Source organism: Geospiza fortis, unplaced genomic scaffold, assembly GCF_000277835.1.
Source record: "Geospiza fortis unplaced genomic scaffold, GeoFor_1.0 scaffold78, whole genome shotgun sequence".
In the NCBI taxonomy this organism is placed as follows: domain Eukaryota; kingdom Metazoa; phylum Chordata; class Aves; order Passeriformes; family Thraupidae; genus Geospiza; species Geospiza fortis.
In genome coordinates, this window is record NW_005054339.1 from 1,700,992 (window position 1) to 1,717,634 (window position 16,643).

Here is a 16,643-nt window from a genome sequence, read left to right on the forward strand (position 1 = left end):
TTCCCCTTAGGACAGCTTTTCTTTGCAGTTAATATAGATGGGAGAATAAGGAAGTGTATGTATTGATGCAATTTTCTTGCTCACCACAGTCCTGTTCACAGTTGGTTTTATATTCCTCTGAGTACTGGAGAAAACTGTGCTGTGAAAGAACACAAGCAATGTTTTCTGATTTCTTGGTTGGTTTTTCAGCTCTTTTGAAAAAAAATTGATTTTTGGTGTTAATTTAAGGTTTAGGAGATTAAGATTCTGTTTGTGCAAAGAACAGAGGCAGCATAGAGGGGCACAATTCACACTGTGGTGTTCTCAGTCAGGCAGGAGGGATTTTAGGTTTTTCCAAATTCCTTTTGATTTGCAGCTGAAAATTGTCTCATCAATCAACAAGAACAAGCTGGAGATCATGAAGTCAATCAATTTAGACCATCACATGACAGCAGCTTGTAGTACCTTCTGCTTTTGCTGCTCACCTGGGAGGAATGAAGAACCTCCTCAGCTTCCGTGGGATCACCTGAGGCAACACAGGTGCCTCCTGCTTTAAGAGTGATGTCTCAAAGGTGTCAGGTATCAAAAGCTCCAACACTGAGGAAGTTCTGTCAGATTCTGTTGTCTGATGAGATGGTAAGATGTTAAGATAATGCACACAGGCTTTGTTTTGGTTTTAACCCTATCTCTTTTGTGGATATTTTCAGGGACTACAGTTGCTGTGCTCCTTTAAAGGAATGAAAGGAGGTGGTTAAGGTCTGCTGGTCAGGCTGCTGCTCTGTCACTCCCCTGGCTCCAGGTGTGGCTGTGGGGGGAGAGCAGGTGAGTGTGGCTGTTCTCCACTGTGTGCCCCTGCTGTGATTTGTCCCCATCTCAGCAGGGAGAGGCAGCTCTGTCCTGCTGTCCCCTCAGCGAAGGAGCAGGACATGCCAGGCCCAGCAACAGGAGCTGTGGAACATGCACCACCCACCCCATCCCTGGGACGAGGGACCAGTGTTATTTTTACAGATTATTGTCAGATGATCAGAGGGTATTAGCTAAAGGTTTTCCTTTTATTAGTGTAAATGGTTATCCAAAAATGCAAACTGCAATGGCATTGGTACATGGGGTTGGGTTTTTTTGTCTTAAAATGCTTCAGCTATACTGTCAAACAATAACACGGGTCAGTCCCACACTGTGACTGGAACAAGGCTTTCTTTGCAGAAAGAAAAATATCTCCTATTGTGACCTGGTGTGAGGATAGAGTACTTGAATCCTAATTTCATTTGTCAGTTGTATCATTTTAAAGCACAGTTTGGCTGCTGCAAATGAGCAACTTTTGGCAGCTAGTACCACTAACATTTAATTTTCAAGTATTCTTTTCTGCTTGGGCTGTGGGCTTGGGAATTTTCCCTTGTTCAAGTAATGATTAATAATCCTGTTTTCATGTCTTTCAAGCTGTCTTAGTCAATTTTCTTGCCTATACTGGGGCACATATTATTTAGACCATTACTATGATAGTCATTTAGTAGGATTTGTTTTTATTGCTACAGCCATTGCTGCTATCAAAAGCCAAACACAGTATCAGTGAAACACGATAGTGTGCAAAATCAATCCTAGTAAACATTTAAAATGAAGGCAAACATCAATAATGAAACTGCAGACTGTGTGTGTTTGCTAAGGAGCAGGGTGGAGGGCTGAGGTCACCCGCCCCAGGCACGTCGCAGTTTTGGTGAACCACGAGGGGAGAGTTTGGTGAAGTTGATGTTTGGAGTCATGGCACAGATGTTGAGTCAGGAGACTTCAGAGGGAGATGTCAACACAGCTCTCCTGCCCACACTGCATGTGTGTGAGAGATAGTGTTTGGGGGAAAGAGCTCTGCCTTGGGCTTGCCTAATAATGGGGGGGCCAAACTCCCATTTCTTGTGCATGTTTGCTGCTATTGGTGGCAGGGTGAAGGAAGGATTTGATGTTGCTGTTGAAATATGGTAAAATAATAAAGACACTGAGAATATTTACTCTACTTTTTAGTAATAGGCTAAAAATTGATTACTTCCCTGAGGACTTAGCTGTATAAGCATAAATTGAAGCTGCTGTCAACAGTGTTGGAAAGTCTGTGTGCAGCAGAACTACATTGCAAATGTGTTTGAAGACAGGTTATGTTGTTGAAGGCTCTGTACTAGAGCCAGACATATTTCTTGAGTAAATTCAGCTATTTTTGCATCTTTGCAACTGGGACATTAATTTTACTCAGCAATCTGTTCTGTTTCTTGTCAAAAAGTTAATTTTAAGGGTGTTAAAATTCTATTCAAAAGAGGCTGTAGAGCTGCTGGGTCTTGATGCCAGTATGGTGTGTTGTGTCTGCTGAATTCTGGTGCATGGCCTTGCTCTGCCACACTTGGAAACTGTTTATGGGCTCAAAACCAGATTTCTGGTTAGTGTTGATCTGACCCTATATGTCTTTGAACCACTTTTAAATGCATGCAGTGTAAGTCAGTTGGTCTGTGATCCCTTTTATTTTTGTAAGCTAATTACTTTATGTATAATTAAATCTTATGAAATTTACATATCATTATATATAATTGAATAGTTAATGATTTACATATTTTGCATTCTACAGCATACCTAAATATATATGATCATTCAAGCCTGGATTATCTACAACACACATGAATGTATAGGAAGTTTTAGTAGGCTTAGTGTCCTAGATCACCACAGAATTTTTCTTCTAGTCAGGCTGATATTAAATATGATTCACTGCACGTCATTCTTGTGATGAAAAAGGTGCCTGGTTTTTTTTGTGACAAAAAGATAAATGGAAGAACAATTCAGATGTTCAAATATTAACTATCTGCTTTTTCATGCGGTTAATACAGTAAATTCTATTGCTAAGGACAAATAGGTGCTGTTTTTCTTTATTGGTCACATTCTTTCAATGGTTTTGACTTGCTTGAAGATTAGAACAAAACTTTTAGAAGGACAGGTTTGCCATGTTTCCAACTACTTTCACTCAGCAAAATTTTTAAGACTGTGTTTGGAGGCAATTTCTTCTAACATTTCTTCACTTTTGTCTATAGGAAAGTGTGTTATACATGCAGATTTAGAATTGTGAGGAAGCTTTTATGAGCTGGTTATGCAGAGGATGGCAGTGATATAAATCATTTAGGGGAGGAAGTGGTGAGATGACAGGTAATAGTTCCCTTATGGTTATCCAAACTTTGTTTCCAGGTAGGCCCAGAGCAGATGGGAAATCATTCCTGGTCTTGTTAAAAAAGTTTTTTACCTGCTCAAGCTTTTAGGAAAAAGTATAGGTTCTGAAAAAACTTCAGAGCAATTTAGGACTTCAGAACAATTATTTATTCCCTGTTAATGATTTTATATCCTTCTCCTCCTCCTCAGAACATACCTGTTGTGCAGGTCCTTTATAGCAGTAGAGCAAGCTCAGGTTGAGTGAAGGCTTCATGCACTTTGTTTAAATGTAGATGAATGCACTCTATAGAAGGAATAGTAAGTGTCAATAGTGCTGAAAAAGAAAAAATTAAATGAGGGATGTATCTGTGTCAAATCCATGTATTTACAACTGTCCTTTAGGGATCAAAGTCTTGATGTACTGTTTTAGTTTTTGTATATCTGGGGTAAAAACTGAATCACAAAGACCTAATGTAATTTTGCAATTTCCTTTTCAGAATTTGTGGGGACACACCTCCTAAACATATAGGTATTTTAAATGGTTCTTTCCTAGGCTTCTTCAGAAAGCAAGGTTCTTCTACCAGCAATTCAGAGCACCTGATCCAGATTCCTGTTCTGAGGTGCCCTATGGAAGATGGTTTTGTTTTGCATTAACTACAGGAAAAGTTTGTTGCTTAAAGCAAATGCTTCGAATGTTTCCTTAAGTCTCATGTGGAAAAAATCCCCTCTATTTCATTCCTCTAACTACAACATCGACTTGAATAGTTTGATAACAAATATGTACAATACCAGTTCCATTCAAGTTATTTGAGACCAGACAGAAAATCTGAGCAGAGCTTTTTCTGTGTGCACATCTCCTGCATGGCACAACTTGAAAGTGAAGGGGAGGTGATCCTTACCTTGTGTAGGTGCTGTTTTCTGTTGGGGGTACTTTACCATCTTAAGTCTGACTTAATAACTTGGCTGCAAAGCAAAAGGAAAAACTGCTAAATATCTGCCCACTGTCTGCATGGCTCTTAGCACAGGGGGGACAGACTTAGCAGCTCACAGCTGCTGAAACAGGGAGTCACATCACCCCCATCTCTGCTCCTGTCTTCCTGCCTACGTGTTCTCACTTGTGCCAGCTTTGATGCCTGCTGGAATGCTTCAGGCTTTGATTTAACTCTTGAAATATCTGCAAGGTATTCTAGGGGAAAAAAAATCAAACCAACACATCCTAACCCCAAACAACCATGGTCCATCTTCTGCCTTTTTATTGAACAACATTGACTTAATAATGGGTTTCTGTGCTTGAGAGACATGGGATCAATGGACAACACAAAAGGAGGGCAGCAAAAGTTGTTCTTTTTGGCAGCTGGAGCTGTTAGGATGGTTCTGACATGTAGGAAAGAGCCTAACCTATGATGATTTTATCAAACTGGGTTTCAGTCACACGTGCAGCTCAAAGGGTTAAATTGCATTTGGCCCATTACTTTCTGAACACCTGCAAATACGCGTGAGTTTTATGTCTGATGTTTGTGAGTGCTAAAATAGAGCCATGCATGTACTCACATACCCTGCAATGTTTCTTTGAAGTTAAGTGCACCGTGTGTGGGTCTCTGAGCTGCTCAAAAGGCTGACTGCTGCATTTCATTCATCCACCTGTAAACACTAAACCTGTCTTAGATAGTGAATGTTGTGCTTGTTCCTTGAATCCTAATTCTTGTATTGGGTGTAACAAGAATTCCCCTTTATAAGAAGAGAACTTCTTTGATGGGCTTGTGATATCGCAGTGAATTATGGAATTATAGTAACACAGCAATAAGCTTCAATGTCTTTCTAATCTGAACTGAAACCTATTTCGTTTCCAGGAAAAAATAAACAAATGGAGACTCAAGCCCTGGGGTCTGCTCCCAGGCAGGGTCATGTGCTTTCAACTGGCTGTGTTTGCACATGGGTCCAAATGTTCCAGCTTGGATTCATCTCTTTACTTCCTCATTTTCTCCTCTGAGACTTCTCCTGCTGGTTTTGTCTTCTTGGGAATATCTTTCTGTTGGACATTCCTTCTGCTGTTATTGTTTGGGTGCTTCTGTGTTCCTCTTCCCTTTTTTCCTTGTCTTTTCCTTTGAGAGGCTCTTCTTTTTTCCTCCTTTTACAGGTATTTCTTGATATACAAAATATCTTTAGCTTTAGCCCAGCTTTTGTTGGACAAATGGTCACAAGGGAAATGTGCAGATGGCTTAAACAGATGTTCCTGTCAAAGTCAAAATATTTAACTCCTGAATTCATGCTAGACAGTGCCTCTGATGAATGCTGCCAGAATGGTGGCCAGGGACTTGTGTGGCTCCTTCTCACATTGCATTACTTTAACCTCCACCTATGAGCTTTCAGGAGAAATGAAGGCTGCTGAGAAAAGCCTTTACTACTTTCATTGCCATGTTAATCTGGATGTCAGTTAGTAAAGATCTGTGCTTGTGCCAAAATGGGAGAACTGGTTTGAACTGGATGAAGGAATCCATCCTGAGTTCTCTCTAGCAAGGCGTGGGTGATTTTAATTTTAATCAACATATGCAGATTGTCACTGTTGGTTTGGTTTTAGGTTTGTTTCTGGAGCTGTTGTTTTTAGGCATTTTTTAAGTTGGGTTTTTTTCCGTCTGTGCCAAAACTGAAGATGAAGCGTCAAGATATTCAGAAAAGAAATTGTGTGTGCTCTGGGGAATATTATTTGAATATAAATACATCCTTTATGCAAGTTGCTTTTCATATTTTCTAATATTATGATATTTAAATCAAGTTATTTTTCATAAATTTGTGATTTGGATTATCAATCCTTTATTTAGTCAGGGAAGATGTACAAATAATTACTAACTGGCAAAATATCCTAATAAAAATAGATGCACATGAGTACAGTCATCGTGAGTTAAAAATGAAAGAATATGACTGATTTTTATCAAGTGAGTTCCTTGTGAGTGCCTTTCAAGTTTTGGAAAATGTACATTTTCAGAGTTCAGATGCTTTAATAAGAAACCAGTTAAATACTTGAGTGAACTAATCCGTAGGCACAACAGGAACTTGATGGTATAGTAGGTGGTAAGATTCATTTATGATAAGTTATAATGGAATTTCCCTGGAACTGTATATTCCACCTACTTGAATTCATGTTAGTTTAAAAGACTGGCAATGTGCAGCAAATGCCAAGACATAAAAAAATTGGCAAGTTATCGTAAAACATGGAGCTAAGTATATGCCTAAGCCCCTGCCTGTAGCTCTTGGGAGTTCTGGTGTACCCTGTGGTCTCTATATGTTGAACTTGTGGTTCACATTTAAACATTTGTATTTGTCTAGAGCTTTGAGCCTGTGTGTGTTTAATTCAGAGCATGGGGTCTGCACAGAGCAGGAAGAGCTGCATGTCCCTCTTGAGATGAAGTCACATTTGTTGTATACAATAACTGCGGTGATGTGTTAGAACTTTTCAGAATTCCTTTTTTTTTCTGTTTATTTTACAATTAGAGGTAGGCAGAAATTCTGGAAACATTCCAAGCTATTGGCATATTAAGGGGGCAGGATTGGTTCTAATGAATACCAGTTGGTTTGGGCCACTTTGAGCAAATTTCCTATTATTAATGGAATTTTAGTGCAGTGTTGTTCTACTCAGGACAATCTCATAGCACTTTCAGCTTTTAAATGTCTCTGCAGATTGAGGGGCACTTATTTGGGCATCAGGAATAATTATCACATTAATCTCCTTTTTAATACTAATAATTCTAGTTTTGACAAAATGACTTGTGCATTTTGGTTCAAGCAATTGAAAAAACCTCAGTAAATTGAGTCCTTCCAGGTAGTGATTTGTTGCCTGGAAATGTGCTCTTCTTTCTTCTTTACAGCTTCATTAAAAGACAGGTTCTAGAAATACTTCATTGAAGATAGTTCAGGAAAATAAAAGCATTTAAAAGCTTGAAAAAACCTCCCCAGAGCCACAGCAAAAAACCCTAAAGAAACTCGGGGGTAAAACTTTTTTTTCACTTGACAACGTGTAATTACAATTTTGCATCTTAACTTGTGAGTGATGAAGAGTCATTCCAGATGATTTAGCTTTTCTTGCTTTTTGTGAATACAAAGCTGTTGTTCAGATCTTGGGAATATCATGTGGGCTACAAGTCTTGGCTCAAATTTCATGTAGCAGGTACATTTTTCTGAGAACTGGATGAATAAATTATAGTGAAATATGTGATGTAAATGTTAATACAGCTGATAGACTTAGGTGACATCTGCAATATAGTATTATTGTGAGGAGAAACTAATGTAGATGGATAAATCTACTTCCCAGAGAGTCTTCAAAATGTTATTTTTAAGAACTTATTATCCTACAGCACAGAGACAGCCCAATCTTATGGAGATTTCTATTGAAAATCTGCCTTATTTCCAGGTACGTGTGAATGAGTAGGAATGATGGTTATGACTCTCAGGTGTGGGTGTTTAAAACCGTCCATCATTTCCCCAGTTTCAGGTTTCACTCTGCAGGGTGCTGAAAGTTTGTGTGATGCAGAGAGGCAGGAAAGCTGCCTGCCTGAGGCCAGTGCAGCTCTGAACTGGGCACCACTTTGTTTTGCTTGATGATTCTGATTGATGTGCCTGCCTGCTGTTTAATTTGCATCTTCCTGGCATTAGCTGGTAGAAAGTATTTTCTTAGTTGTCACAGGGAATAGATTGAAAAGGTTGTGCTCATCTCTTCTTGATTCCCCAGCTCAACGTGCCGTTACCACAGTAATGAGGAAGTGGTCCCGTTTGGTGAAGGTGGTGGGAGTTTTTGTCATTTTTGTCTGAGCATTTATTGCTGAGGGGGGTGGGATTGTAGGGGGAGTGTCACATCAGTGACAGAATAATGGTGCTGCAGCTCAAATGTTAAGAACAATTGTTTGTACTCTTACCCCCAGGGACTGGTTGTGCCTAATACACCCTCATCAAGCTCAACCCTTTCTGTAAAAGAATGTTTTCCCCAGAGTCTAAAGCAATATATCTAAATATGTGTTTCTCACCATTCTGACTTTGACCATGATCATTAAGACTGTTAATTAACTTGACCAAAGTAGCAGCTTAACTGGTACTCTTGTGCTGGTTTCTTACCAGCTGTCTTCATATCACATTTCTGCTATGTTCTGTAGAAATTGTTGGTACTTCAGAACATGCTTGGGAGAAGCAGCATGTTGTTTTTTGAGATTCTGATTCGTGTTTTATTTAACACTGCAGATGAGGAAGGTGCTGGTTTGCGCCACTATCGTGCCTGATTTGGGAGAAATTGTCTCTGTGATGCCAGTAAAATGGAATGTGCTCTAAAGGAGGAGGTGTTGGGAGACCAGGAGAGCTGTTATGTGATCATTTTCTTTTGCTGTAAGATGAAAATAATACAGCTACCTATTGTTATAAGTGCATTGCTGTCTCCAGAGGAAATCTTTCCTTAGTGTTATATATTAATAGGCTAAGTTCAGCTGCAGGGCAAGCAGAATGAACTGCAAAGATAATGAAGCCACGCCCAGGTTTGTGGTGGCTGAAATTGCTCCAGTTTGGGGCTGCTGCTGTTGGGAAGTGTTCATGTATAGAGCCCAGGCTTGCAGGATGTGTGCTGTCTGGTTTCCAATAAACTTGCTTTTCAGAACAGCTTGCTACATATGGGGGATTTTTGCATATATAACATAAAATAACATTTTCTGATTATTTTTCATTAAAGTGATTGCATATATTTAGTTGTTATAATCTTCTTTTATTAGTGAAATCTGTTAAGTGTTGTAGAGTGCAAGAATGGGCAGGGCACTCATGTCTCTGTACTCCTTTGGCTTTGTCCTCAGCTTATTACTAATAAATGATCTGTCACTTACAACTTTGGTAATTTCAAGCTATGTCCTGGACTGCTTACTGTTCCAAAAAGAGTTCTGATGAAATTCAGTTGGTGTTAGGTGGGGTCCTGAAATACCAGGGCTCCCAGGCTTGAAATGCAGCAGCTGCATGATGCAGGAGAGAGTTTGGAAAGCACACCTTCAAGGAGGGGATGCTGCTACTATTTCACTGTTTAAATCCAATTTTTGACAACATTGCCGAGCACTCAGGTGAAGAGCTGAAAGTCAGTGCTCAGGTTCAGCTTTCAGGGTCATCATTCCTCAGTGAGAAACAAAACCCTTCTGCATTGGGAAAAACCAGGATAAAGAGCAGCAGTGCGCTCTGTCACCTCCAGTTCAGCTGCAAACTTCACTTCCTAGTGCTGGAATCCAGAGTAATTTACCAAGCTTCGGTGTTCTGTTAGCTCAGAGTGGGTGAAGTTCAGGTAAGGAACTTCAGATGCAAAATCATTCATGCACAGAGTCCCCAGGGGAATTGAAGCAATGGAGTTCTTGGCAAGGGCAAACACCATCTTTAGACAAAAGGTCATGTGTTAGTGACCTTCTTTTGTTGTTTATTTGCATTATAAGTGAAACATCTAAAATGAGATGCTTTGTAGAAAATGATCTAAACCAGCAGTGCTCAGGCATGTATTACAATCCACTTGGTGCTTTTATCACAAGGAAGCTGGATGGCAAATGGAAACAGTGCAGGGTTCAGTTCCATGGCTGTTGAAGTTTGTTTACCCTGTCAGGAGCTGGTGCTTGTCCAGGGTGTCAGGTTTCATCACTTGGCGTGTAGCTTTACAAATCATCAATTGCAAAATCAGATTGATTTCCATCATGAAGCAGAAGATGCTTATCTTTGTCTCACGGACTGATTTGGCTTAAAATTCTGCTGTTTTCTGAGAAGGGAAAGCTGCTTTGTGTAGTTGATGAAAATGTAACTGCAGGGGGGAATAAAACCCCAAACGACAAAACACCAAACCCCAAAAAACAGACAACCAAACCAGCCACAAAAGTTGTGTTTGACAGCAGAAATGTAATGGAAGGAATTGTATTTATGTCCCATTTAAAGAACATCAAAGCAGTTAGATGTCTTGAGATAACTTGTCCTTGTGAGATGGGAATGTTAATGATTCATGAGGCTGAACCTCATTTAAATGTAAAAATCCTTTTGCATCCATATTATTGTACTTTCTTTCCTTGTCCTGTGCTCTTTACCAAACTTTTGGTGATTCTATTACTGGTTTTTTTCCTTAGTTATTGAGTAAAGTTTTGAAGAACAGGGTACAATATTTCCCTTTAGTCAGTTTGCAATAGTTTTTAGAATATTAATGTCTTCTTAGAGTAGAGCACAGAAGAGATGAAAGGAATGAATTGTTCCTTCTTGTGCTCAGGGCATGTTTTCTGTGCCCTTGTGCCTCACGCCTTCCACTTGTGGTCAGCTGCTGCTAAGACACTTTCCTGAATAGATCAAGTAACCCCAAACATCATAAGGAGTCTCCTTGCTTCCTATTTAACAAGAAATGCTACTGTTTTCCTAATCCTATTATGTTCTTTGCAGAGTACACTTAGTTTCCCAGCCACTCATGTGGACCCTTTCATTTTCTGTTTGTACCTTACTGTAAGCAAAAGAAGTACATTTGAAATAGCAAAGGTAAAAGAACCCCAGAATGTTCAATGATGTTACATCCAAACTTAGTGAGCCCTTACAGATTTTTGGAGGTCGTATTTTTATTGTGTGATTCTTCCCTGTGGTATTTGGCTCTTGCCAAATGGCTGAAAGTTCTTCTCTTTCAGTCAGAAACAGGCACAACATCACAGGTGATAATTTTACTTTTCAAATTATTAGAAACCAAGTCTAAAAAATTATCTAAAAAAAGTATGAAAAGCAGGGAGTTCTTTATTTTCTGAATCTTAGCAGTGTGTTTGGCTCAACTTCTATCCTGCAGATGTGTTAGGTAGAAAGTTTTTGTGACATTCTTCTGTGATCATTTGAATTTGATACCTAAGGTTTTGGGAGGAAGAAATCTGTGGCTGTTTTTGGTTTTTCCTGTTGTGCCTGAAAGGAGCCCTTCTCACCCAATCCTGTGTAAATTGAAATCCTGTGACTTGGAGAGATGTGACAACTATAAGGGGGCAGGAAAGTAGAATGTGAGGCTGAGTAATGAAAATAATGAATGGCATGGAATGGGCTTGTTAATATTACAGCTTCTGGAATTGAGGATGAAAATATCTGTACAAGAGGCTCACACAAATAAAAAGGGAAGGATGCTCTTTGATAAGAGAACAGATGATTGACCATAATGGGTGAGGGAGGAAAGTGAGAAGTAAAGTTTTCATCAATATCTTCATAGTGGTGTAGAGAGAGATTTGGGATCAATCTACAGACCAGGGCAGAGAAAATGCAGCTCAAGCCAGAATTGTCTGAGAGTACCTTTATGGCCCTTCTTTAATGGATTTTACTGGCTAGATATTTGAAATGCTTCTTCCAGGCAAGGAAGTAATTTTTTTCAGTGATTTTTTTCTTTCTTTAAAACTCAGAATATTCTGCAGTAACATCACAGGCTTGGACATCACTAATGCAAATCATTGTGTGTGTTACATGGAAAGGCTTTCAAAAGGATCTATGATTTCTTTTTTCATTACCTGTGATCTGTCCCTGTGCTTACTTTAGACTCCTTAGTACTGGAAGTGCAGCTCTAGGATTCTTCAAGAATACATTGAGTGTGAATTATGGATATTTCTCATACTTCCATTTAAAAGATAAAGGATTGGAATAACAAAAGCTTTCTTTTCCCTAAGTGTTGCCTAGACAAAATTTACTTAATGTTACACAAATATCAGTGAGTCACGAAAAATCTCATTTCTTCTCACCATACACTTTTCAGAGAAGATTAATATATGCTTTTATAGTCCTTCACTTGCTACAGAGTCTGCCAAAAATGTTTGATTAGCCCAGTGATTATAAAAAGTAATGTTTTCATCTGGTTTCTATATCCTATTAAAGCAGAAGTCAGTAGGGAAATTACTCTTTCAGTGTTGAGGGTTGGCAGAAATGCTCTGTGAACTTCAGTCAGATTCAAATTAATAACTATATTTTCTATAGTCTATCTGGCTAAATTGCCATGAAAGCTTTGTGTTTTCTTCTGTTCCTGTGCACAGACACCCTTGCTCAAGAGGGATTAATGCATTTGGTTAGAAATGTTTAATTTTAATGAAAAGAACTCAGTCATAAAATTGAACATGACTTCTAATTATTGCCATAAAAACTTAGTAGCAAGATGTCATGACCAAATGGATGTTTCCTAATGTAGGAAAGTAGTGGTAAAGCTCTGTACAGTGTACAGTGCAGTGGACCAGAGACCAAAATGTAGATTTAAGGTGCTGAAGGTGTTGGAGGAGTTTTAGTTGATGTTATGACAGTTCTATGCTTTGATTTCAACAATGCAGAGCAACTCTTTTAAAAACCACTATGGCTGTAAAGAGCTCAGTGCTAAGCCAAAGTGAAGAACCACTGAGTGGAGAAAAACCCACATATTTTAGTCTAATATGTAGAGGATAAGCGTGAGCATCAACTAAAGCCAAGACCCAGTTATGGCAATTGGGATTAGAGTCCTCTGATGGTTTCACAGTAAATAGGATAAAAATAATGCAAGTTATATACCAGCATTCCTCACAGATAACTGAGCAGTGTTACTGTCCTCATTGTCCTTTCTTGTGGTTTCACTGGGGTGAATCCTTCTGTTGCCAGCTTCAATATTTCTACAACAATATTTTTTCTGCTATGAGGGCCATGAACTGTCCTCTACACCAGGATTGAAATAGAACCCCCTGTCTTCCTCAAAGTGCATTGAAAAAATTTAAGGTGCAACTCAATATCCCATGAGCAGTTAAATTTATATTATCTGGATGTAAGTTATCTTTATCAGCAGAATAAGTTTTTTTGTAATTTCCAGAAACTTGAGAGGGCATTAATGTGAACACACAAATAACATTATAATGTGCATACTGCACAAACTGTCTTAGCCATGTGTGCTCATTATGTATCAAATAAGGAATTGTTAAAGTAATTTATCACTCTGTATGTCAGCAGTCAAGAGACTGGATTTAGAGGACACTGTCATTTAATGCTATTAATATAACACTTAATTTTGAGGAATGTTTGGTTTCCCATAATTTTTCCTTTAGTCAGCTTCTGTAACAAAAACTGGTTTAAAATATCTCAAGTAATATGGAAGAAGAAATCCCCAAACAAAATACCTGCTAGAGAGAGTTTCCTAACTTCCTTGTTTGTCTAACTGTGATTCAGTTTGGTTACTGCTGACTCAGATGTAAATATTTTTTGTTTTCTTATTAATGTTCCTGGTTTCGTGTGGATACTCCCATTGACCTGATTCTTCTGGTAAGGGGTTTTCATACTGTGACTCAGGAGCAATGCAAGCAATGTGACAACTACGGGAAAACACCTGTTAGTCTCAGGTAAGCTGGTATTTACATTTTGTTTATTCCTTCAGCTGAGAAATCTGGAAGGTTTGCCAAATGTTAAAACTTGCAAGTCTTAAAGCTTCCTCTCACCTGAGAAACACTCATGCCACATTTAATGGAGCACATTCTGAAATGAGGAATGTTCAGAGGCCTGACCTGAGGAACAAGTTGTGCAGGTGAATGCTGACACTGCTGAGCAGTTTCACAGCTGCAGCCTCACACCTGCACTGCTGCCCTGCTGCCCACTGTGTCCAGAGTGCTCTGGCCATGCCACTGCAGCCACGTCCTTGTGCCTGAGCTCAAGCTGGCACAGCCCCAACAACTCTGCAATTCAGGCTTCTCAGGTCTCTGTGAGGCTCCTTTATGCCTGTGCTTCGGGTGCACTGTACAAGGAAATGTCTTTTCTTGGCACTGCTGCTGGCTGTTTCAGGCTGCTCTTGGTACCCCGGAGGTGCTGCAGTGACCCTGCTGGTGGCCATCAGCCACGTGGAAGAGGTTTTTCCCACATCAGGTTAAAAGTCTTATTTGCTGTTTCATCAAAGAATTCCTGAGCAGCTCAGCTGTGTACCTTGTTTTCTGTTCAAATCTTCATGTTTTTCCTATTAAATGAATTACACCGCTTAAAACAACATCGGGAAAACAAAGCCACAGAGTCGTAGTCCAGTGCTGTGCTGTATGCTCTTGTTGTTTGCATCAGCCTCAGTAAAACTGGCTGAATACCCATGCATTGTCCTGGACTGGTTTCAGTGGATGGCAGCAGGAGTTTTTGCTCCAGTTCTGTTACTGTAGTAAAGTTCACAGACAACCTGGAGCTCTTCAAGATAAAATAAGCAAGGGAGGATGATGGTTTCTATTCAGATGAGTGAAAAATCCCTCATCTTACTTGCAGACCTCTTTAAGAAATTGGCTTCCACAATAATCTTGCTGTAGGATGAATGTTAATGCACATCACTGATGAACAAGGAAATCAGGGTCTCTTTTGGCCTCACCTGGTTCTAACTCCTCAGCTATTACTTTATTATTGGAGGTGCCAGGTACTAAAGGGACTCCCCATTTGTGCACTAAATTAATTCCTTGTTTTCTGTAATGAATTGATTTTCCCTTGTACACCAGGCAAAGCTTCGCCCCTCTAGGTTACATCTTTCCTCTTTTCTGTCTGCTCTGGGTCCCTGCAGGAGAGGAGTGGCAGGCTGTGACCTGGCAGAGGACAGTGCCAGGACGTTGTGCAGCTCGGGGCAGCCTGTGTGACATCGCTGTCCTGGAGCCCTGTCAAACACACCATGGACACTTTGTAATTTGAAGGCTAAAACTGAGATCTGCCTGAGCATTTGCAAGCCAGAGCCAAGAGGTAGAAACTCAGAAAGCAAAGCCAAACCAGCCTTTTAGGCAGTGTCAGGAGGTTTCTGTAAAATTTGCCACAGGCAATATCTGACTTGTTCATTTTACAAGATGTTTGACTTTCTGTGAAGTCACATTTTGGAGCTCTATGCCTTTGATTTTTCTTGGAAACCTTGTGGGAGACTTTATATATGATGGTTTCAGAAGGTTAAGAACCAAGCATTTTACTGCCCTGCATAAGCCTGGCATTGGAAATATGTTTGTACAGCTGTCACCTTTGTCCCTTAAGCTATCCTCTCCTGTGGTCACTGGGTGTTTTTCATGTGTCTGTCAGATGACAGCCCAGGAAGGGACACACCTTGTGGGAAAAGATTCTTTAAGTCTGTGCCCTTTTGACATTGTTCTGAGTGGAGCAATGGCCAGAAAACCTTTCTGGACATAGTGAGTTCAAAGATAGTTCATTGCTGAATAAAAATTCAGTTTTCTTGGACGGCAACTAGAATTTAAATGTGTGTATCAGAATTAAGTAGCAAGAAGACACTTGGTTAAAAATTAATTTTTATAGAATGCATTTTGGTGTGTGCAGACTATAAAGGGATTCAAAATTAAGTATTGTCTGGATCTTTCTGCACAGTTGCAAATTCAGTGCAACAACCTTCTGTCTAAATAATTTATGAAAATAAACATCTAAAAGTGGATTCTTAAGCCTTCCTTGTTAGTGATGTCAGTTTCATCTGTCAGCAGTAGAAATACAATTTCACATATTTAAGTGTTTGACCATTTAGAAATAAAATCAGAATTAATCTCCAGAAGGGAATGGGCTTTGTCCATTTATATTCTTACTCTGTTTCTCTTTCTATTTGAGGTGAGTTGCCAGAAAATGTATTTAGTATACCAAATATGTGTCTTTCTATAGTTGTATCACCCTATCCTACATCTTTATCTTGGGGACTTCTGATACTTTTGAAGAAAGTAGTGCCTAGGAAATTAATCAAGAGGTTTTGGGGCAATCCTTAGTTATATGATGTACTTTTCCATACTCCTGTCCTGGTTTAAAGCTGTTCTGCAGTACCACTGTGTGGAAGTAGTGACTGGGTAAAGAGATGCTTAGAAATAAGTTTTTTTATTAATACAACTGCTGCAAATTACATGCTGCTTTCTTTAGTTCTACTTTAATCTTTTTCTACAGCATGAGAAGCAAAAGAAAAATGTGAATATTCTAGGGAAATAGGTGATGACTCTATTTTCTTATCCATAATTTGTTTTGGATTTTTCTTGCTTTTCCCCATGCTGCTCTTCAGTGTTTTTTATCCATGGGCACAGAAACAGACGAGGCAATCAAAACAGGATGTGGAGCACTTATCCTCAAGATGCTTTTGGGCAGTGGAAATCACAGTTAATTGCAGCTAAGCGGTGGCATTTCTGATACCATCACTTTCAGGCATGGTGTATACATTTTTACAAAAGCTGAGATCTGTGTTTTTCACTAACAAAGAAGGAAATGGATCTCATGCAGGGGATTAAAAGGAATCTTTCCCTTTATATGTGTTTGGGTTGTTCATTTGTGAACATACCAGCTGTGATTTCTTGGAAATCTTATCTTGGCGTGTACCCTTTCAAAGAACAGTGAAAAGCTCAGATGAATGCTGTCTGTGCTGGCAAGCTGAGAAGTCCCACATGAGTTTTATGGAAAAGCTTAAAAATGGGTTGAGGGATTCCACTGGCTGGGATTTTTGGTTTGTGGTGATTTTATTTTTATTTTTTAAGCCTTTTGATTCCGCTAAAACCTGGTTTGGTAAATGATTCCATATAAAACTC